Source organism: Diadema setosum, chromosome 9 (assembly GCF_964275005.1).
Source record: "Diadema setosum chromosome 9, eeDiaSeto1, whole genome shotgun sequence".
NCBI lineage: Eukaryota > Metazoa > Echinodermata > Echinoidea > Diadematoida > Diadematidae > Diadema > Diadema setosum.
The window spans coordinates 2,435,977-2,458,825 of NC_092693.1; positions in this window are offsets into that span (position 1 = coordinate 2,435,977).

Genomic DNA, 22,849 nt, shown 5'->3' on the forward strand with positions numbered 1-22,849 from the left:
TGCCATAGCTCTTGTATTCAAATACTTGTAAGGACTATCTTTGCTCTAAACTATTACGTAACACGTATTATTCCTGCCTTACACGCATGGGTGATCATTGCGAGCGCAGAATCATAACCCAAATGAGACGGCCATGCAGTTTCCATTGCTTTATGCTGAACTTGCTAGTCTGTCCTATCAGCCATAAAAGACGCCTCCAGATAATCGGCGTAATCTCTTATGATTGCCAGTCTATTCATATGGAATTTACCATAGCGCTGTGACTCAGGTGTTTTCTTTCACCAAGATTTGATGGGAGAATATATAATCTTTCTACCCCCCCCCCCCTTTCGAAAAAAAAAATACATAACACCATCCCAATGGTAGTAAACCATATCAACATTCTGACCCCATATTTCGTACAGAGAAAATTTACTGACACGAAGGTATATAGTACTACAATATTCGTTCTGATGATCGCATTCGCTCGAAGAACGGCATGCTGCCAACACTGCCATGTTGTTACAAAAACATTCGCCATGGAAACATGTTGTCTTTATTTTTTTTTTATTAATCATTTTATTATCATTTATTTTTTTCTTTTTCTCCATCCGTCTCTCTTTTTGTACTGCTTGTCTATAACTATGTCTCTCGGTGTCATTACAATGTTATCTATTCACTAGCTATCTTTTTTCTATTCTTTCTTTCTTTCTCTCTCTATCTATCTGTCTGTGCTTGCCGTACTTCTCTTGTCTTTTTTTCTTCTGTATGATATAATGATAATGATTTTTTTTTTCAGTCGATTTTTCCATGTTAATTTTCGAAGTTCTTCGACAGGTCCACATCATCTCAGTAAATATCCGCAAGGAATGAAACATAAATTATTGAAATACAAACTATGACATTTTCACTGTCAGTTTAATCATCTGTCACAGTGTTGAAAATGTCCGTTGCTTTGGTAACATAATTTTGATATTCTCTTCGTACTGTATTCTTTATGATTTTCTTTAAACAAGAGGGAGAGGGGAGATGGCATGAAGACGCGAAAGTTGTTTCATTTAAATAAAGGATATCTTACAGAGTATAACAATATGGTTATAAGATATTGGGCACAGCCAAAGAGAAAAATATGTTTCTGTCGAGGACATATTTATTGTGAAATAGATTGCATTTCGTGTACAAAACCACGGAAGACAAGAAAGATAGCTGACATCACGTCATTCATTTTTTACAGAATTGTCAGCATTTGTCTTATTTCCTCCCGATTTTAATCATTGACAATATTATATTTGACTACTCCCATTCTATGGCTCGTGATTTAGAGTAACTTCTTCATCATATTAATAATTATCTGTGAATGTGAGTAAGGAGATATCATATCAATTTGCAGGTTGCAAAGGACTGATATTACATACCCAAAGACAGTTAAGAGATCATGATTTAGATAATTTTGCTTGGCAATGAAGTTTAAGAGTAACGTGATCATAAACTATAATGGAAAATGTTATGGATCCTTTCAATGATGCCAGTCCGTTTGCACTTTTTTTTTTTGCCCTCCTTTCATGGTTTATGTAATATAAGCTTTAATACATAATTACTTCATGCCTTACATAAACACTGGAACGAAAGAAAAAAAAATCGTGTGTGGATGGATTTGTCTGGACATATTTCAACGAGCAAGTCTTTGCTTAAAAAAAAAAAGAACATAGTTATAACAAAGGGACCAAACCTAAATGAAAATACCATCCTTGCTCATTATTGTGTTAAATCACTGTTCAAGAATTATCGCCAATTTTAATGTCTTTTTTAAAAATAATGAAATATATGGAGTGATCGGTTGTTTTCAAAACCCACACTGCCGTGTTTACGATAGTCACCAGCTGTGCTAATTCTGAGACGCCTGAGAGTCTTCCCTGTACAATTCTTCAGAATACCACAGGCCATGCAGTATAATCACACACATATAGGCCCTGTGTGCACATAACCCTTCTTTTCATCGCGTTTATTGTCATTTCGCGTTGCATTGTTTGTTTGCCCGTGTCCACTTGGAAGACGGAGTGAAGAAACAAGTTCTATTGTCCGCTAGAATTAAGGTCTTTTTTTATTGACCGGAGGGGCCACATTTAAATTCGTTTAATGATTTCTTTTGACATGGACCATAATCTGATCACCAATAAGATTGCTCAAACAGGCATATTCATCGTTACGTAACAAAAGTATACATGCATATCGCCATTCCACGCAGTAATTGGAGTATATTGTGTGCGTAATATAATACCGTGGATCCACACATTTCATTGAGCGTGTATACACAATCCACGTTCGGTTGTGTTGGGCGTCAATGCATTGAGTTCCTTGACCATCGTATTCTGAAAACTTGTACAACATGGCGCGGGAGTGTATGGACAGTATGGGAACGGGCAACATGAATCGGTGCCCGCAATACTGCGAGGAAAAGCAAATATAATTAGGGATTAATGTGAATCGTATAACCAAGAGTGGTCATTTATTCATTTCCTTAATTTTCCTCTTTCGCTTCTCATGTAGGAAACTCTTCCTTTGACGTAATTTAAGACTGTTGTCAAGTAGAACATCGAAATAAGGTTGATGAAGATGAAAACGCATCGTTAAACAGGGCCATATACCGACATCCCATCCCCTGTTGTGCCAACGTGCAAGTGAAAAACATGAACTTCTTGATAAGGGAAGGTAATGTTGTGTTGATAAAGTCTAGGTGTGAATGAGCATCTTGTGATCAGTCTTTCAGCACTCCACGGTGCAAGACATATTGAAAGCAAATATTGACAATGTTTATTTTGGTAGACATGCCGGCCTTTGCTTCATAGATGATTGTGGTTGTGGGATAGGTTTTTTAAATTTTAAAAGACATGTGTGATAACTGAGACGCATTTCAAAATTCTTGAAAAAAAAAAGTTAACAATGGCACGGTTACTGAAGAGAAACAGATAATACTTGACATATCTGCTTAGATACAGTCAATAGTTTCTTGCTATTTTTGTCATGATGTAAACAGATGCAACTTATATTTCCCCTATATACAATACACACTGAGTGATATTGCCTTGCAGGCAGAATGTTGCCCTCTTCACAACCTTTTCACGAGGAACATTTTCTCACCTGCATTGCACTTGAGGTCATGTATTACGTGTAACCAAAATATCCTATACAGATCTTACGAATTCGAATGATATTAGTTTATTGATATTTTGTTTCAACTTTACCTAACAAAATCGTGATGGGATTACCATTCTAATTGGGAAAGGACCACACGCCCACCCCCTATATCCGATAACAGAAATTACCGCCTCGATCATATTAATCAATTTGGAGACGGCATAAAATGATATACACCGTGCGTTTAGGTTTTCACGGAATATGATTCTGAAATCATGGCAGTGGAAAGTCGAAGCCCCGCATCGGCGCTCTCTCGAAGCGCAACCCCACACCTCGAAATTACGTCAAAAGGACTCGAACACGTCCTCGTGTACACACGAGCAGGGTAAAATTCCCCAAGTTGTGGAATCATTTCTTTCCGATATCCTGTGTCGGTTTTCTCTCGGCTTATGTCGGATGAATGACACTGCGATGGCGACCTGCCAAATAATTGCGGGCTCGAGTGACCGGAGGAGTAGAGCATAGAGGGACGCTCCTCCACGACTACTTTCTGCGCCGGAGTTCAGGCGATTTTTCCCGCGCGCGCGCTTGATCGCCGAGACTCGTCTTCAGCTGGTCGGTCGTCTGCTTGGCCCTCTCACGCAACCTCCGTGCTTGCGATGGCTCGGCCCGTTTGTCCCATTACTACGGTTCAGCGCAATATCCCCCAGCATGACTGCCTCGTCATCGCGATGTCCGTGTGCCTCGTATCGGTAGTACGCCACCTCCAAACGACCATCTGAGGGCAAACTCCTGCCGTATCAGCATCCGTCTCTGTCTAAATTCTCCCTCTCTGTCTGTCTATCTCTCTTCCCATCTTCCTCCCTCCCTCTCCCCCTCTCCCCTCTCCCTCTCTGTCTGTGTGTGTGTGTCTACCTCACCCTCTCATTCTCCATCTCTCGATCTCCCTCTCCTTCTCTTTCTCCTCCTCTTCAGTCATCCCTTCTCCTTGTTACCTTTCACATCGAATTTAAAATATAGAGGAAAATATTACTTAGTATTTACAAATCGTTCGCGGTTCATAATTATCACTTCTCTCTCTCTCTGGTACGCAATCTGCTAACATTTTACACACAGAGAGTGGATATAATCTTGCTATTTTCGTCCTGCTGGGATGTCGAATAATAAAATTACATGATTTGACCTGAAAATACATAATGAATATTATTTTGGTGGAACAATGTGCCCTCTTTCAATTATCTTCCCAAGATCATCACACCTATACATAAAACATTTACGTGGATACGATGCACAATATGGGCGTATAAAGCAGTAGAAGACATATTTACAAGATTTCTCTCATTTTCCTGTTACAATAATATTTTAAGAGTATAGGTAATGTTTGATAATGAAATACTTTGATTATCCAATATAAATTGACTCAAACTTAACCCACAGAACACACGATAAAAAATGATAAGTGCATTAACTGTTTCGAACTTAAGTGTAAGTGGTCCACATGCATGTAGAATAGGAATGTGAATTTAAATTCAATTTGCTTACTGATTAGTAAACATTTCAAAGCATTATTTGAACGGTATATCAATTATATCTATGTGGCGAATGGATCTTTAACCTTTCATCGGTTATGGTTATGTTGAAATAACCTTTGAGAAATTTTCAGAAATTCGACTAGAAGCAAATTAATCATCAAAGAAGAAAACCACTTAATCTTCGACTTCCTTGATTAAAACAAAGTCAAACAAGCGAAACGGCGGAAATACATTTAAATCGAATAAGAAAAGTTAGAATGTTGTGAGATATTACGTTTTCGCGTTTTATTGATGGTCACAATTGCATATGGAAATTAAACAATAGCTAGTAAGTTATTGCTTAACAATAACTTTGAAACACTAATCTCACCATCATTAATTAAAGTCAACATATAAATCATTATTACTCTATAATAATTTGATGCAAGAGATACTTAATGTCCTCTTTCTGAGAGGGGTTTTTACCATTCCCCTCATCTAAGTTTAATAATAATTTGTGAAATTGAGACCAATATCACTATTTCGTGAAACAAAAAATGTAAAGCTGATTAATTTTCCATAACGTTCCATTTGCCGATTTCGATTTTCTGCCTTCAATTCACAATCTTGCGCTGTATGTCAATTTATCTATCTATTAAACTTGATGCGAAGTTTCCATACCACAAGAACGCCAATCAGAGGTGAAGCTCTTACTGATTCTATATATCATGCCGGTTTTTATATGTACAGATATTCGAAGAAAAAAAAATAATCTGCATCTTCGCGAAAAAAAAAGAAATCTTTAATGGTATCCAAATATCTTTTACAGTTTTGTTCGAGATCTACATACGTTCAAATTGTGTTACTCTGATAATATTATGTGATTAACGTGTGATTTGTTTATCGATAACAGAAACAATCAAGGCTATGTCAGGAAAAGTGGGGGTTTAGTAGAGCAAGATCAAACACAATTGAAATACCCTCTTTAAAATGTATTAACAGTATACTTAACACAGAGAAATAAGGATATCTTTGGTTCATATTTCATACTTTCGTCATCAGAATTCGCGATAAACTGCTTTAGCAATAAATTTTAATACCGTCCTTTTAAAATCACAAAATAATTGGCAAAGCTATAGGATGGCATTTTGTTCAAGAGCAAAGATATACTTCCCTTTATCGTACGTGTACTGCGAAGGGGAGGGGGGCATAAACCCAGCTTTAAACACCCATTGTTATAGACATCTCGTAGAATGCTAAACATACAGACAGAGCCACAAAATGCTTGAAAAGTAGAGCACATGTTACCTGTTGCTTGCTTTTTTATCCGTGTTTCTCTTGAATCTCTCTCCCACGTAATATTATGTGGTATATTTAACCTCACCACGTGCGCCGCGAAGGAACTCATACATATTAATGAGTGGTTTGATCCATCGCGCATGTGCATTTATTCTTCCCAACGCATGGACAACCGGAAACAACAGGGAACAACAACACAGTGTTACTATACCATAAACAAAGTGCCACGCCCTTGTTCAAGCTGACTTCGGTCGATAGGATTTTGTTCAACCGATCAAAATGGTTGACGTTTCAATAAAATCAGTTAAGTGATAGATTATTGTGGCGGCCGTTATAAGTTTTAATGTTTTGCGCAACATATTGGCATTCATCACCGTCAAATTATCCCATTTACTGAATTTTTATTGCACTGATATAAAAAACAAACAAACAAACAAACAAACAAAAAACCAACCCTGCTTTAGTTGCATCCTCGGCATATAAAATCGGTATAATTATACTTGCGATTTCAGCAATGATGACCGCTATAGCAGCTGCTCTCTATAATACAAGTTGATATCAAACATAATTTGTGTAGATTCCTCTTTTGTTTTTGTTTTGTTGTTGTTGCTGTTGGTTTTTTTTGTTCAGTGTTTTGTTTTTTTTGGGGGGGGTGGGAGAGGGGTGAAGGGTTTACATCCACTCACATAGTTAATATCGCGTGATTGCGTTCAAAATATTACACCTTTGTCATTTTTAAATGTCCAAATCAAAAATCATAAAACTTTTTCGTCATGAGAGTTTTATTTCAATTTATTCATCTTTAAATCAAGTTGAACATGACTTGAATCTCATTCAACAGTTCGGCAAGAGTCGCTTCATTATTGACTTTAAAAATGTAATCAGAACTAATCTCATACGCATCACGTCTGGGTTTTTTTTTTATGTGCATCTTATCATAGGCCCTTACTGTAAAAGATCAAAGTTTTCAGGATTTTCTTTTTCTATAGATTTGTTTTCTCACACATCTCATAAGGAGTAAAGCAAAAAAGGGACATCTTATTTTCTTCACAGGTGATAATTCAGGCCGTATCATAAAACGTGTCTTCTTAAGATACGCTTCTGTAATCGTAATTATGATATCGTCAATTAATTCCGCAGCTAAACATCATCCGTAGGTACTATTACATAACGAAATGGAATATGGAAAACTGAGTCTCAAAAAGAAAACCGATAAAATGTGCAAATTACATACAAGAGACAGCGCTCGTAAGTATCTCATTTGATACACTTTCTCAATGATATCATATCCAATGGCCCCGATGTCTGTGTGTACAGCATGCACTTCTTCCCCTCTGTCTAGCAAATACCATTTTTGTCTGGCATGTCAAATACGTTTCCGCCTTCGTGTTCCTGTCATGTACGGCCACCAAGAGAAGGAAAATCATATTATTGACAATCGTGGGATCACGTTTCATCTGAAGTGTTTGATAACACAGACTTTCTAGAACTTTAGAGGGAAAACGATTAAACTGCGTTGAGCACAAATTTACTCTCTGAGCGCGTGCTGCAGAAAGAAAAAAAAAGTATCTCTGAAATACAAATATACCCGTTTGATGGAAAGAAATATGATTATCATGTGGTTTTTTTCTCTCTCCTTAAATCTATATATCTTTCTACTCATTGACTCTGTCAACCTCTCGTCATTCGAATAGTGTCAACAGCACTTTGTGTTCTTACTCGACAGCCGTGCAAATATTTGGAATATATAACGTCGGTGCAAGACCAGTGGAAACAATTTGCGTGCTAAATGGCAAGGATTTCTATGCCATATTTGTCCAGACACAATAATTCGCGTTCGAATCCGGCCCGGGAACTTGACATTCGGGTTTCTATGACAATCTATGGTGCCTGATTTCACTTTGACATAGAAAGCAAGTAATTGCACTTTAATACTTTTTACCTCCGTTTTGACTTCTCTTCATTGCTCTCTTCCTCATCTTTTATCTCATACTTGTGCTTTTCATCTTTTTCATGTGTAAGCAGGTCATTAATGCTGTCAAAAAAAAAGAAAGAAAAAGTGCACATTTTATGTCCTTGTCGGGCAATCAAATATATTTATAATTCAACAAGAAGTCGTGGCTACACCTTGGCATGTTTGTTATACTGACGACACAATTATATCCCGACATCTAACAGAGAACTTGTATAGGTAATGTGTCGCACATTATAGTCATTTTAATGTTTGGTGTGTGCTTCACAGTATACTATGTAACCCTGCATGACTTGACTTATACAATTTCAGAACCACATATTTCAGAACCACATAGTTACACGTCCCCTGGTCTAACACCATCGCTTTTGCGCTTGGTCACCCCCCTCTGCACTCCATTGCCCACCAGTGCGGACCACTTAGGGTGACGACGCACGCTCGCAAACTGAAAAAAGGTAATAAAAATAATAGCTAAAGAATCGTTGGTAAAACCAGAAGAAGAATAAACAATCTTCAACGATCTCTGGTAAAACGGAGGAATTTGTTATAGAGAATGCGTTCCGAGAAGGTATATAGCATCGTTCTATTTTCGCAGCCGACAAGACAAAACGACTGTCAGGATTAGTATGTTTCGTTCCACGAACTCCGAACTATAAATGATCTAATCAGAGCGTTACGATGTGAGATCAACAGGGTCGTAGACCTTTTCCATATGATATGAGATGACACGCGCTCACCGGAAAAGGCAATAAGAAGGAAGATGTAGTTATTTTATTTTTAATTGCACTCATTTTTTTTTCTGTATATAGATAAACGCGACTGAGTAAAGATTTAAATAAACAGAAACTTTTTTTTTAATGTCTTCTATACTGCTTTGGAACATAACCGGACGACTTGGATAACGAGGAACAATAGAAAAAAAGGACAAAGAGTGGGCCAATCAAGACCAGCTTAAGAAAAAACAAATCCCTTTGCTATTCAAATTATTTTTCGACTGTTTGCTTGTTCACTGTACCGATGATATTTTGCTGCAGACAGAAGATAAGAAGCGAAGAATATCCTATTTATGTGGGCCGTGCATAGTTAAGTCGAATTGAATTATCAACTTTAATTCACGTCTGATTTCTATTTCCAGCTCTCTTCAAGAGTTTCAGACACCGCTCGAATCAGGTATCTGCCACGTTGCCCAAGTCCAGACGGTGTTTTAAAATTTAGGCTTATAGGCTTGCATACCGAATCGTAGCCCAATCTGGGCATGCAATGCCTGAGATATTTGCAAATATCTGATCTTTCGAAGTTCACTTCACCGCATTTGTATTTTTTTTTTCTTTCTGGCAGTGCAAATGTATTCAAAGAGCCTTGCTACAGAGATAAACTTACCGACGTAATTATGAAGAAGCTAACTCCTTAATATGAAGTAGTATTGACGTTTGTCAGAGATGTAACTCAACACACTTTTCTTTTCTATAGATCATCACTGTAATAAGCATACAAATACATGGTGAAGATCTATGATACTTGTTGCGATGAATACCAAATCTTTCGCCATCAAGTGGTTTGTCTATTGATATTCGTCAGAATGTGACTGACAAGCACTGACTTATTTAAGCCAATCATTGCCAGAAACAGGTGTTTTATGTACATTAGCCAGGTTGTTAGCAATGAGGGTTTTAAGGTAGTGATTTGAATGGTTTGGCAGCATTTTTTAAACTTGTACATTGTCAAAGTACAATTCCACGCCACGAAAACCATTGAGTTGAACACCATTCCAATTTGAACATGGCCTCAAATTGGGCTTTCAACAGAGTCTCTGATTCAGGGGCCGCGGAACGTTTTTCAGTTTGGGGGGGCTGTGAGACCGGGGGGGGGGGGGTGTCAAGGTCAAGCCCCCCCCCCCCCCTTGAAGAATCTAAGGGCGGAATCTTTGGAAATTGAAATTCATGGGTGATTTTGTTTTTACGATTTTTTTTTAACGATTTTTTTTGTCACGATTTTTTTTTCAGAGCCAAAAGTGGGGGGGGGGGGGCTGCAGCCCCCCCAGCCCCCCGCTTCCGCGGCCCCTGTGATTAGACACGTCTAGTTGTACTTATACAAGTAATATCAAATACGCAGAGCAGAGAAAATCTTATTAAAATCGGAATAAAGATATAGCGTTTTTCACATCGGTGATAACGGTTGAATTCGTTGCGATAAACCCATTTGTGTGTGCCTTGAGTATCGATTTACACAGAGGAGCTCATAGAGCGTTTTGTACACTCGGTCCAAATTCCCTATGGCACTTATAGGGTTAATGCAAATCAGGTGGAACTTTGTCGTAATCGCCTAATTCTGCTAGAATCATATGGAGTGGAGGAAACCGTTTTCTCTTTTTGAACTTGACAAGCATTCGACGGCAAAATTTTACGCGTCATAACGAAGGTTGCACGCTCCTTCAGCAGTGAAAAAAAGATGATAACATACATACTTAAAAAAATATATATCTTATTTTTCTGTTTTATAAGTTTTATTTCTCTGTTCAAGAAGTGCTCCAAACCCCCAAACTAGAGTTGATCAGTGGCAATGGCAATGTAAGTCAATTTTATGACACTGCCTTAAATGCTGAAAGACTTTTGAGGTATGGATTATCAGTTAAAGTTGTAATGATTCAAGCACCTTTTGAGACCCTCCAGAGTTGATTTACAAATGAGGTCTACTCCCTTTAAGAGTACAGACTCAACGACTGAAAAAATAAACCCGTGTATCTCAGTTTTATATCTCGTAATTTCTGTGCTTCCAATTTAAGGGACGATCCATCATTTTTCCCCGCGGTTTTTCGTTCTTGCGATGTTCCATTTATTTGTGCATCGATCAGCCATGTCTGCAATACACCGCGCGATCCATCAACCCAGTTCGTACGTTCTCGTGCGTTTTCTGTCATAAACCACTGTATCATACATACGCGCTCACTCCTACCTTTTCCCCTCTCTATCTCTCTCTGTTTTCGTTGAGATTTTTGTCTTCCTTTAATATGCTCCCTATTCACTTACTTGTCTCTGAAGTATTCCTACTGTCTATAACTTCGTGTCTTTGCTGTCTAGTTGTCTGTTACATTCTGCCTATGACTGTGTAACCTAGTAAAGTTCGTTGTATATCTCTCTTCTGCCCCCCGTCTCGCATTGTCTTGTGCTCTCTCATACTCTTTGCGCGTTACTTTAACCCTCAGCGTGTTACATTCATTTCCTGTCTATATAGGTTTGTGTATGTTAAATTTTAGCACATTTGACTCATTAGCCCAAAAAGGGTTAAGTTACCAGTTCAGTTAAGAATACGACATGGTTTATGATTTCTTTAATGGATAGAGGAACATCTGCATTATACAGTATTCTCACAGAAAACTCTTTAGAAAAACCTCTCCCTGTGGCGCTTTTGATGTTTTTCCCCTAATAATTATAGTCAGCAAAGTTTTAATTACCTTTACACGTTCACATCAATTAAATTGAAATCGTCTGGAATATTTTAATTGCTTGTCAAGAATTTTCATGGTTTGCATTCTCTTTCTTGTCTGTGCCAATATTTTACAACGTCTGCCGCTTCACAATTCCTCACGAAGCGTCGGGGAATTGGATCACATTGTCACGTTTCAGCCAATTTCTGCTCAAGAATTTGCCGAGTTATGACACGTTATGAAAATAATTTGCTGAGTTCTCCATAAAGGTATAAAGAACAGCACCGAGACACCAGATCGCAAAATGTCACGATATCTCCTTTTAACGCCGTCTTAAAGAAGACAAGAGGAACATTAGTTGTTGTTATCTTTAATAGTGGCACATACACCGAAGAACTCGTTAATTAAGATCATCATATCAGTTAGTTTGAAGAGTCGCACATAACATACAATTGTTTTTATGTATAGCGCGTATTCCTGTTTAATGATCACCAAGTGTCTTGAGGTGTAGGCGTAGATTCCTTTCCAGTCGTTCTATTGACGTATCCTCTAGAAGAGACCATGGTGAAGAGATTCTCCCCAAACGCGCGATTCGTCATCTCGAAACCCACATGTGACATTATACCAAACACGCGTTTGTTCAATAAGTTACGCATAAACAATGCATACATGCATCTTCTTATGCATCTATTTGTATAATGCAATGACAGGTTGTTATTTGTATGATATGAAGCCGTAAAACAAGAGGAGCGGGCGAAAGAGAGCGCGTGAGAGAAGGGGAAGTAACGGAGAGAAAGAGAGAGGGGACAGGACAGGGATGATGATGTATGGGACTAAGGACATTAACGGTTCGCCCATGCATCATCTGCGAGCAGGAAATTAATGTACAACCTCCGTGTGTTCGGTTTCATGGCTTTCTCGCCATCGCCTCGGCAAAAGCGGCCATCCGTCATCCTCCGTTATCACTGCTCCTACTATCAACATCATCATCATCCTCCAGTCTCGTGGAGGGCGAAGGCACCATAGGATAGATTTAGGGGAAATCGGCAAGGAAGCCCATGTGAACAACCACGGTTATTAAGGTTACGATGAGAGAAAGGGAATGAAAAAAAAAAGAGAAAAAAAAATCTTCAGAAACACCAAGCTTGTCATAGAGATGTGTTTGATTATGATGGCGATGGCGACAACTATAATCTGGATGATGACGGTGACGATGACGAAAGTGACAACGACGATGATAGACGCTGGCTGTCGAGAACGTAAGGACAAAGACAAAGACAGCAGAAGAACACTATGGTATCTAACAGAACTACAACGCAGTGAAAAGAGAACGTTTGGCTAAAGATATAGAGAGCAGGCAGCATATTTATGATAAGTTGAGCCTTTTTGGTTAGTTAGTTTTTTTAGATAAAGTCAATGAATGAGCTTATTTGCAAGATTTCCTGTAAACTGAACAATTTTTCATCTCATGAAGACGAGACAAACTAACACGTGACGAGGCATTATATCATACACACTTTTTCTACAACGGGAACGTTGCGACGAAGCTGTAAAACTGTGAGAGTTGGGTAGAAAGAGTGAATAACTCGATTTGAGGGCGTCATCACGTAAAGCAATGGCAACAACAAAGGAAAAGACGCGATAATTCTGATGATGATGATAACAGATAGATAGAGAGATAGAGATAAATAAATATATACAATACAATACCATACCATACCATACAATACAATACAATACAATACAATGCAATACATTGTACGTACTTATACAGCGCTTCACAAGATACTATATATAAAATTGATCAATTAATTACTGAAAAGGGACGATTGATAGATATAGATATAGATATAGATATATAGGCAGATTGACAGGCAGATACATAGATAGGTAGATAGACAGACAGGTAGATAGATAGACAGATAGATAGATAGATGCAGATGTATACATAAATAGATTATGGTGAAGACAGCGTTACTTACTAACTGATTCACATTTTACGCCAACCAAGACACATACAGCAATGAGAATAGACATGTTATATAGATAGAAGTTACATAGATAGATAAGTTGTTAATGAGGATGAAGCCGCTGTCGATGACAGTGGAGATCAAACAAGGCGGTGGTCGTGGTGGCAGTAAATTTGTTGTCGTGGACGATGGCTCTGAAGTGCAAATAACAATGATAATAATGATATTTTCTTTAACGCAAATTGCAAAAATCTCTAAGCAGTTGAGAAAGGAGGTCATAAAAGAGAAAGAAAGAATAATATCTTCCATTACAAATTACATAAAATCAATAAGCCCCCAAAAGATGTGTCTTTCATAAATGAGACAATGATACAAGTAAAAGTGATAGTGGTGATGGAGATGATATTACCGGTGGAGGTGACGGTAGTATGACAACAGAATGAGCAGTGAGAAAAACGAAACAAAATGAACAATGAAACCTTTCAAACAGAAGACCCCAACCTTCCTATGAAACAAAGTCGATTATAATTCTTTTTTAATTGCCATCACTGTCGGATAATCCATTCACCAGTCATCTAAAATTTTCATTCCTTCAGAGTTACGGTTAAACATGATATACAATTCTGTCAGTATGTTATAAAAACAGGAGATCATGAGCTCATGATTAAATGACGCTTTTGCTTGTCCAAAAAAGGAGAAATATTACATTATTTTCTTATTACAATAACACAACCTCTTCCCATTGCTAATTAATACAGGAGATCATGAGTTCATGCGCCTTGAGCATTTTATCAAAGTGCAGAACGGCGCTATAGAAATTGTATGTATGTATGTATTATTATTATTACAGCTAATGTAGATAAAACGCTTGTTTCTTTAAAAGGAAAGTGAGAAAGACAACATTCCTTCTCCAAACGAACGCAATTCAAAAGGGCGTGCAAAAACGGGTAAGACTCAGAGTGTAAGAAAGCTCAGAACATTTCATAAAAGCAATATATTTCCATGTGTAAAATTCAGTGCATCAAGTAGTGAAAAAAAAAGGAGTTAAAGTGAAGAAAAGAAACTGTGGTCAAAATGATCGTATAAAGCGCTTCAAAAAGGGACATGGCTTTGAGTGACCGGATACACCACTCTCAATTTACCCCATAAACAACATAGGCCCTAGTGCGAGAATGAAGCCTCTCTGAGGTGATCTATAAGCATAATGATGTTTTCTGAATAAAATTTCATCTCGATAATGACAGCATATGCATCTAAGATCTCTTGTATGCTAGAGTTTCTTCATGGAACACCGTTGCACTACCGAGGAGAGTTCCACAATCTTGAAGATCGAGTGTCTTAAAACAAGCGAAGTCGATCTTCGCTAGTGAGTACTCATCTGCTCCATAATTAAGATGGGATTGAAACGATGAAACACTTATGAGTAGCTGTTTGGCGTTTCCTCTTCTTTTTTTCTTTTTCTTTTTTTTTTTTTGTTTGTTAGGCAATATAAAACGGCCTGACTCTCTTAAGGGTCTGATTTCCTTTTCTTTCTTTTCTTTTTGAGGAACTCTCGACACTTAGTTGAATGAACTGAAATTGTAAAATTCACGTCACCCCCACGGAGATAAAGAAAGCTTTTCCTTTTTCTTAATATATTTTCTGACTGAGTAGAATGACGTTGTATGGGGAAAATAGCAAAGGTAACTTCGGAAATCAGCCACCAACTGTAAATGTATCAACATGAGCCACTACAGACTGAGGGGAAGGAAGGAAAAGAAGAAGAAGACATGTGTTAAGGCACACGGTCGCATTATTGCCTCTTATTATAGAAGCACACACCCTGCATTATAGCGGCAGTACGCACCCAGCTCGCACTATCGCTAATTACTGTCGACGTGCGCGTGACGTACACGTGTGGTTGGGGCGTGCTTGCATTTTGTGCGGGCAAATTAAATCTAGATTTTCCGACTGTCATTCCGAATTGAACCATCCGTCATACTTGTTGAGAGAAAGCGAGTTTGAGCGAGTTGTGTCAATTAAAAATGGAGGGGTAAAATTCAGGGAAATAATTCTCTTTCATCATATTTGAACAAACACATTTTATGTTGGACAACGTCTGTCTATTTTATTGCCAAGAACAAACATGAGGAAAATGCATTTATGATTTTTTTTTTACCCCTTTCGCCGAGCCGCGCAAAGGACTCGCCTCGGAGAGTATAATTAAAACATTCGCGTACGATAAATTGAGTGTGCCAATAAACTTGACATTGCTAAACACTGTGAGATGCTGTGTGTGTTGAGATCACCTATACATATTCTCGTCCTCTCTTCGTCTCTCCCCCTCTCTCTCTTTATCTCTCCCCATCTTTGTCTCTTTCTCTCACTCTTGTCGATTGCCCCTTTCTTCTATATCACCATGTTTTTTTTCAATCAATTCAATTTCCCGAAAGTCAAATGATTACAAGTGCTACCAAAGCAACTTCATCTATTCATATTATAACTGCTCACCGTCACCATACTACCAATATTATATCAATACCACATGTACTACAATATCTACTACACCTACTATTAGTACTACATAACAGGTACTGGATACTACTACGACGACGACGAGGACGACGAGGACGACGACAACGACTGCTACTACTACTATCATTACTTATACTACCACTACTTTATACAGTGTACTACTACTGCTGCTCCTGCTATTAATATCACCCAACATAATGCTACTACTACTACTACTACTACTTACAATAATGATATTATTATTATTTGTTAAAATATCACTACTACTTCATCTCCAGCTTCTTTTTTCGTTATCATGATCTGATTCTTCTCATCTTCTTTCTATTTCTTTTTCTTTTCCTTTTTCTTTTGCATTTCCTTCCAACTCTACTTGTTTCAGATCTAATCAAGATATCTCAACTATCCGCCATCTTAAATATTTTTCTCTCCCCCTCTCCTTCCCTTCCTGCCATTGGCCGCTAATTAAGCCATCTATGTTCTCTCTCTCTCTTTCTCCCTTCATCTGTCAATTGCTCAAGATTGAAAACAAATTATGTTATTATAGTTATACCCTGAAATGTCTTAGATTCAATGAGCCAGTTCGTAGTTCTACTTTGCGCATGAGCAGAAGGGTCATTCGTACCAACAGGCATGCTGGTTTTTAAATTCACTGAGATAAGCATCTGTGATGTAATGATTATTCACGTAATCCTTATAAATGCTGCTTACCTGCACATCCAGTGCACATCAAAGTGGTATTTGGCAATATCACTAGAAAGAGATTGTTAATCCATTCAATGCAAAATAATGCAACGGATGTTTTCCCAAGTTTTAATCTACGGATCATTCTGATAATCTGGTCTAAGGAAGTTCATTCTTTGTTAGAACAGGATTGATGAATCTCATAAACTGTTATACGTAAAACTTAATGCATTATGTCGCTCTGAAAACGAGTGAAGTGTCCCTATCCGACTGAGAGAGAGAGAAAAAAAGAAAGGTCATTTGAACCAATGTGCCCATGAGCTAACTTATTTTAAATCAATAGTTATGGGGGCGTAACCACAACAGCAGCATCCACGAAAGGTGAGATTACGTGTAATTGTAAGGTAATTCCACATGTATTTAGATGATTTTTATCCTCATACAGAGCTACTTTATTCGATGATTTATCATATGCCACAAACTAATTCAATTCAGATGTTTTCATCTTTTACCTAATACTGTTACAATACAAGTTGCAATGAACATACTATATTTCAGCTACTGAATATGTCTGCTTATCTAATTAAAAAAAAAAACCCAGAAAAATCATCAGTTATGTATCGGTAACTTACATAATGACGAAAATGAATCCATATGAAATGTTTGTTAAAAAGACTTGTTTTCATCTTATGTATGAAATAGAACTTATGCGTAGATTGCATATTGGGCGAATATAAAAGCAATATTGGTTAACAAATATTTTGATTCATGTACTATGATACCCAACTGACGAACTCTTATCATCGATTATCATTTCATGTTCAGAGGTTAATATACATCGTGACAAAGAAGGAGCATGGCATATTAAGCGCACAAAAGAACACACACAATTAACTATCGTCATGCAGTCGCAAAATATTGATGACAATTTTCACTCCTTAAGCACAATCAATGGAACATATTTCTATGTTTTTGATTGCGCTTTATCGTTTTCTTTTGAATCGTCGAATTAAAGAGGATTTGTAACTTACGTTCTGCTCGATTTTCCTCATGTTTGTTGTGAAACCAAGCAATGGTTTTAGGAAAACCTGTCGGTATTTGGTGTGATCGTGTGGACAAATATGCAAGTGACAGGGAAAAAGCATAGTAAAGTATATTTGCTTACATAGGAATGTACCAGCACAAAAGCAGGCATCGGAATTACGCTGATCATCACTTTTCTCTTTAAAAAAAAATCATAAGAAATGGCAGAATTTTAATTGAATCCACGATGGTCTTGGAGAGATATTTGTTAATATAGATTCCTTGAAAAAATGTATGCCATGTAAGCATGAAAGAAAGCAAACTTACAAAACATGAAGCTTTTGAAAGACAAATACACCCGTTAGATGAGGAGCTCACACTACTATATTGCACCACGCTCGAGAACACCAAACATAAAAGAAATCTGTATCTCGAATTCATTGATCTGTTGTTCCATAAAATTCTTCTAAAGCATGTAATTTGTGTCCTTTTTTTTGTAACAGAAGGTAACATTGTTTATTATTGCAAGTAAGCAACATGACATATTAAGCACAAGAGAACACACACATGCACATCATGCGTAAGCACAACGTTCTCGTTTAAATCACAACGTCAGTCATGTCAGTGCGCACTTTCCGCCTGCATCTCGATTCGTCTTCGTGACACTGAAGCCTAGCAACGACAGACAAAACTTTTAGCCAATCAAGTGAAGCGTACCATACAGTCATTCGTGGAAAACAAAATGAAAGGAGAAGAAGAACGTTTCTAATGACATGAAATCGAGTTCCGAAAAGGTGAATTAAACTGTGTCTGTCAACGACCAGAGACAAAGCAGGCCCCAGGTCCTCAACTTTCGTTATGATAGTTTATTGTTTTCCCATCATTACATTCATCAGTTCAAACTCAACGTTAAGAGTTGACAATGATTCTATATTCTTTATAAGTATCATTCCGCTTCAAGCCATCAGATTTCTGCATTAGAAAAATTCATGCGTCCATTACTTTCTGTATACTCTCATTCCAAAATGTCTTTATCAATCATCCTTTCTATGACATTTTCCTCTCCTTCTTCCGCCATTTCATCTTCTTCTCCTACTTCTTCCACGCATTTTTCATTTCCTTCTTCTTCTTCTTTGATTTAATACTTGTATGCATTCATAGGTTTGTGGCAGATGTACTATCTTTAATCAAGATGCACTTTATCCAGGCCTTTTCAAATCCATTGCTTTATAGCATATAATTCAAAATACAGATTCTCGGATTCTTTTGGATTCAAAAAGTTTTTCGTACTAATCTCCTTTTTTTCTCCCTGTCTTTTGTTTTTGTTTTGTTTTGCTTTGCTTTTAGCAACAGTCCTCACGTTGGAGTTGTATATTTCCTTGGTTTGCTCTTTCTGTCAGATGAACCTTCTGATTTTCTAAGGACAAGGATAGCATCTCGAAGAATAAGTAAGAGAGATACAAAGATGTGAGTGACTAAAGGTCATACCCTTGGGCGGATGTGTAAGTGCGCGCAAAGAGGCAGCTCTTCTTGTTACCATCTTGAAACAAGTCAACCGTCTGCAGGATTATATTGCAACCGCTAAACTTTCTTGGCTAATCACTGATGAGTGTGCAGATTAAAACACTACTACTAGATTAATGCACATTCCATCATTTCCTCCTTCTCATCGTAGTAGAGAAAGAGAAAAAAAATGTTTTAGGTTAAAAGAGAAAAGAAATGAGAAAAGTATTGCATTCGAAGCCAGGGAGGCGCGATCAAATTGTGAAACATTGTATGAGAATGCGCTCATCCGACAGTGATGTAATGAGCAGGGCGCGTCTTATACGAGATGCACACGCCAAAATCACAAGATGAGCGCTCGAGTGGTACGGCATAATCGCGCCCAAGGCGGAGAAGCTGGATTTGGCAGGCGCCAATTACTACGGAGTGGCTTCCAAGCAACAAACTATCGGTGCCATGGGTTCGCCTGCACTTCCAACGCCCCTCCCTGTTGTCTTGTCCGATACCACGTGTTAGGATAGATGGGAGGCGGCGCAGCAGAAGTATCGAAGTTTGGAGATACCAATCTTGCTCTTATCATAGTCTCTACTTTTAAAAAAAAGTGTGACTTTTGTTAACGATCAACATGCTTAAAAGTTGTTAGATGCTGATTTGCCTAAATCTTATTCATAAACCTTTCAGCCCTCCCTAATCTCTATGCCGCCTGTCTATTACTTTGATGATCCGACAGGATTTATCCCATGTGTCACTGTACGCAATCACATTGAACTTGCTTTTTTTTCGCTTTGTGTCAGAGGGCACTATAATGCTCAGGTCTGCATTTGGTATCGAGACTAAAACAACATAATCTCAGGATTGTTATAACTGTAATAGCAATAAAACAGCAAAGAGAGTCAAAGGAACTTTTCTTCACTAAGTGCTTTAAACCTTCTAAGAGTGTGAACGCATACCGTTAACGAGTACTGCAATAACATCTGCGGCATATCACGATGTTATAAAATGGTAACACACAATGCATTTCTTTTTATATGATATTATATGACCGTATAGAGTACAAACTTTGCAAAACCATCTCAATTTTATACAATGCTTATTTCTGTATGAAAACGCTTGCTATCTAAAATCAATCATATTAGATCGACAGACAGACAGATAGATGGATAGATAGATAGATAAATAGATATATATATATATAGATGAGATACGAAGAGCGTTTCCTGATGATTTGAAACACTTTATTACGACAAAAATAATGATAATAAGAGGACAAAACCCTTAAAAAAACACGAAAATGCACACGGCAAGATACAATAAGGATGACACGCCATTGAAAAAGATATATGAATGACATGAAATTAGTGACGTCTGATTTCGGATTCAGACAGCATCGAAGAAAGTATTCGTATGTTAAAAAAAAAAAAGATAACGACAAATGGGGAAAGAAGAAAGGCATAAAATGGTAGTATCGTGAATATCTGTCTGTCGGCGGGGTAATGAGGCATATTCATATAAATTTGCTCAACCAAACGTTATCAGCTAGTTTGCATAATAAGCGCAAGACAGGAGAACGCTGAGACAAGTGCACCATGAGAAGCTGTCTCCCCTTCATTTCTTTCTCCCTGTGGCACATTTCTTCATCCTAGCCCTTCTATTTTTTTTCTCTTTCTCCGTTTGTCTCTTCCCTTGTATTTTTTCTTCTCTTTCTATCCACCATGTCCAATATATTAACAGACATAAGATTATTGCATGAATAGCTCTGTGTAAAGTTTCTGGTTTTTTCTCTCAGTGTCTCCATCTCTCTCTCTCCCTTCTCCTCTCTCATCTCCTCAAACCCCCTATCGCCAAAGGGTGGGTGCCGTGTAGTGTTAAGATTTTCATCGAGCGGGGAGCACCAAAAGTGCAAATCTGTTTTTCTTCTTCTCGTCTATTTCCAATATTTTCATCGATTCGCTTCCGCGTCACCGAAGGTTGAATTATCTCTCCGATTTCTCACGCAACTGCCAAAAAGTGTCAATGTGTGCGCTTACCCTCCTTTTCTCTCTTATTCTGGCGTTCCTTTTCTCCCCTTTTCCTTCTTATCCTCTTTATACTGCTTTTTCCTTTTTTGTTCTTCTCGTTCTTGCTATCGCCTTCTCCCTTTTCTTCTTCTTCTTGTCCTTCTCCTTCTTCTTCTTCTTCTTCTTCGTCATCATCATCATCATCTCCTTCTTCTTCTTTTCCTCTTCCTCCTCCTCCTCTTCTTCCTCCTCCTCCTCCTCCCCTCCTCCTCCTCCTCCTCCTCCCCCTCCTCCTCCTCCTCCTTCTTCTTCTTCCTCTTCTTCTTCTTATTCACCATGTGAATAGTGTGCAAGAGTGATGTAAATAAAGTACCATTTTGAAAAGTAAAAAAAAGTCTTCTTCTTCTTCTTCTTCTTCTTCTTCTTCTTCTTCTTCTTCTTCTTCTTCTTCTTCTTCTTCTTCTCGCTTTTACCTTAAATGCTCCGGCGTTTCTTACTCTCTTATAAATCCTGTGTGCAACGAGATATAGATTACATTGCAGCCATCTCCGGATACAGCATTGATCGACTTATAAACTTTGATAATCCATAAACATATCGCACTTAACTCGCGTTAATCTAGTCGATACTCGAAGAAGAGTACAGACGGTCCCAAGCTGTCGCGTAGAAGTTTCGAGTTCGTGAAGCTTTCAAAGGAGTTTCGGTTAGAGATATCGGATCTTTACATGGCTTAGCCCTCTTCATAGCGCCAGGGAATTTGGTCAGTGTGTACAGCGCTATGATGGGTGTTTTTGTATCAATCGGTATTCAAAGCACACAAAGGATTAGCATGTTTAATGGGTTAAAAAGAACACTTTTTTCAGATCTATTGAAGGGATGGAGAAGAAACAAATCATAACGTCCAGTCGTGGTCAATGATCTTACTTCATATACATAACTATATAACGCTTTATTCAAAACTAACTGTTCGAATGAGGCAAGGAAGGCTTGGTTTTTCATCTTCCATTCTCCATGTCAAAATTAATCAATCTAAATCAACCTAAATCAAAATCAATGTCTGTTATGTGTCTGGTCGTATATGCTCTCTAGATGTCGATATCCCTCTTTTAAGAAATATCAATCGCGATGCTCAGTGTGATGATAAAATATGCCTTGAGTCATTCGAGCACCATCATCTGATAAAAACACACTACTGTATCTGAACAAGAAATATCATTATTATTCTTATCATTATCCTTATTTTTATTAGCATTGTGATCGATGTTCCTATTATCATTATTTTTATACGGGCTGTCACATCATGATCACCATTTCTATATTTATATATTTCCTTTAATATCATCATCTTTAAATTTGTCGTCGCTGTTAGTTCTATATTGTACCCACAAAATAAGTAATCTTGAACTTCACAGATGCAACGATTTTCTTGAAAGGGAGGTTGATGTTAGGCCTTGTCTTTTACAAGAATTTAAGGTCTTAATTTTCTCACCTTAAAAAAAAACACGAAAAGAATAATGTTGTGGGACAATCATTAATTTGAGAATAAAATTGCAACCTTTCATTGTTGCGTATAAATCAAAGTTTTATGAAATAGAATACTGACAGCGAGAGAATCTCCTATTCAGTTCATTTACAATGTGTGCATTTAAAGGTTGGAGCGTAAGTTGAAGACAGAGACATATCATTATACATGTTTGGGCGAAATGATGATGAATATAACCTCATCATATCATTTTCTTGTCTTTTCCTCATCGTAAAAGATAAACTCTTTCAGCAACTTGGCCAGTGTGTTTGAAAATATCTTTTTAAAATCCATTGGTGAATTTATTGATTACCCTGGT